Below are 2,916 nucleotides of genomic sequence, written 5' to 3' on the forward strand. Positions count from 1 at the left end.
TGGGGCTTTGGTCTGAAGTGCAGAGCGAGGAGTGGTCAAGGTCACAGAGTGTGGATAGTAGCTCCTCATCTGTGGAGACAGTAGCCAAAAACCAGAGGAGCACAGATACTGGTAGGTAGTTTGCCTCATGCCGCATTTTTGCCTGCCTGCCTCTCTCCCTCCCTTCTTCCCTCCATCCCTCCCCCCATCTCTTCTCTCCCCCTTTCTCTCTTCCCTTCTTGCCTCCCTTTCTCTTTCCATTCCATCTTCTTTCCCCTCCTTCCTCCAGTTTTTTTCCCTCCCTTTCATCATTCTTTGGCCTTTGTTTTCCATTGACTATTTTCTTCACTGTCCCCCTATTCCAAGGGGACATCTACCCAACTCACGATGACACCTCCTGCCTAGCAGCATGGGCCTCAACTTCAAATTCCAGAAGCTAGGATCAACGTCCACATTATGCCCAGTCAGGTACAGGGGAGGGAACGGAAGTCAAGTGGCTCTCTGGGGTTGGGCCATCCAGTCTGTGAGCAGGGTTGGGTTCTCTCAGAAATGGGTATGGTTGAGAAAGAATGAGTGTTACATCTGATTCCTGTGGCTGGATCTTTTCTCTCATACTCCAGATGGGCTCCTGGATATTAAACAGAAGGACATTTCCACAGGTGACCAGTCAAGTGTAAGCTCTCACTGCCGTTCAGGAGCTACAACTCCCTTGACAAGACACTCAATGTCTTTAAGGCTTAATTTGTCCATCTGTATAGTGTCTATTTCATAGACTCATTGGAGATTAAATAAAGAAGCGCTATTACAGCGAATCTTTTAAAAAAGCAAGAGGAGTTTTAAAAAACCAGTTCTCTCTCTATTCTAGGATCTCAGATAGCTCTGTGGACCCAAAGGCCAAGCTGGCGTTACAGTACGGGCACTTGCTCAGCTGTTTCTGGTCAGTTTGAGATGAAAAGTAGACACTTTGCCACATACTTTGGGTATCTCTGGAAGGTGGTGCTTTGGAATGCACATCCAGGGAGTTCCTGGGTGCACCCTGGCTCAGTTCCCAATTGGTCATGGATGTAATGCTTGGTTCTCAGTGTTTATCTGCAGCTGCCCCACCCGCAGACTAGAATCATAGCATCTCTCTTAAAGGATGAAGGGGGATGTTCAAGTAAGCCATTCGGTGTAATTACTTATAGTTCAGAAAGCCGCAAATGGACTAGAAACTGCCATAACGACATAATCTGAGATACAGAAACAACACTAACATGGAACTAAGCAAATAATGACTTGGTTTGGTGTAGGGACCAAGCGAGTGATGACAAATGTGCTGTCTGATGTCTGTCACCTTGGCACAAGCTAGAGTCAGTCACCTGGGGAGACTCTCGGTTGATGAACGCCTTCCATCAGATTGGCCTGTAGGCAATCCTCTGGCATTTCCTTGGTTGATGATTGATGTGGGGCCAGGGATAGTGACACACACCTTTAGTCCCAGCACTTGGGAAGCAGAGGCAGGCAGAGCTATGTGAGTTGTTGGAGGCCAGCCTGATCTACAGAGAGAGTTCTGGGACAGCCAGGGCTACACAGGGAAACCCTATCTCGGAAACAAAAAATTGATGTGGGATGCCCAGGCCACTATGGGTGGTGCCACCCCTGGACAGGTGGTGCTGGCCTGTATAAGAAATAAAGCTGAGCAAGCTATAAAATCAACCTAGCAATTCTGCTTCAGTTCCTGCCTTGAGTTCCTGTCATGACTTCCCTCAATTATGGACTGTAACATTTAATCAAAATAAACGGTTTCCTCCCCGAGTTGGTCTTAGTGTTTATCATAGCAGTAGGAAAACAAACTAGGAGAGTAAATGAAAGATATAGTGTTTTAGGGTATTCTTCTTAACAAAATTGTGTTCCTCTCTCCCCTACACACACTCCCCCCACCCCCATGTCCATATGATCATGGAATTGGAGGACAACCTCAGGTGTCATCCTCAGAAATGCCATCCACATCCTTTTAGACAGGCTCTCTGGCTAGAACCCCTCAGGAATCTCCCTATCTCTGTGTCTCTTGTGCTACAGTTCCAAGCACCTGCCAGTTTGATCTGGGTTCTGGGGTCAGATACAGGTTCCTGTACCTGCAAGGCCAGTGCGTTGCCATCTGAACCCTCACCACCACAGCCTCCTTTCTATTTTAAGGGTTGGCCTCAAATCTACTGTGTATCCGAGGATGCCTTTGAGCTCCTGATCCCCCTGGCATGTGCTGCCACATCCAGAGGGGTCTTAAGGGGGTCCTGATCCCCAATTAGGTAGCCTCAGTGCCCTCCCCATCCCCATGGCCCGCCCACCCTTTGTCACAGAGAAACGTTGCCCATGACAAGAAGTGGGTGAGTGTCCACGCAGAACATTTTCCACTTTATTCTCTGTAAACTCTTCTTTGGTAAACAAGAAGACAGGAAACCCGAAGACAAAAGGAACACACACATCAAGAACACAAGAAGAGGGCAGTCACCCTCCACAGGAGCTCTGAGAAGACAGCTACATCATTAGCAAGCTGGTGGGCAGAACCTGGAAATTCGGGGGTCAGCGGTGGCCTGGGGAGAAAGGCGGGGTGGGGGTGGGAGTGGGGGGGCAGCAAACGGGAGGAGTCCACTCCGTTGGACTCAGAAGCCTAAATCATACAGCGAAGGAGCCCATGCATCACAGCAAAGAGACCAGGGAAGCACAACCTGTGCCCCACCCACCATCCACGTGGCTGGTGACCCACTGCAGGCACCACTGTCCTTCTGGCCAGGGTTGGGCTGGTGCAGTGCAAAGGAACGCTACCAGCCACCCGCTCTCCATCTCTCCTTTCCTGCTCCACAGGCTGGTGTGTGCAGGTTGCAGGGGTGGGGAGGGGAGGTCTTGCTCTCTAGGTCTGGGAAGGAGTGTCAGAGAGTCAGGACAGCGCGGGGTGGGGGC

Source organism: Acomys russatus, chromosome 26 (assembly GCF_903995435.1).
Source record: "Acomys russatus chromosome 26, mAcoRus1.1, whole genome shotgun sequence".
Taxonomy (NCBI): Eukaryota; Metazoa; Chordata; class Mammalia; order Rodentia; family Muridae; genus Acomys; species Acomys russatus.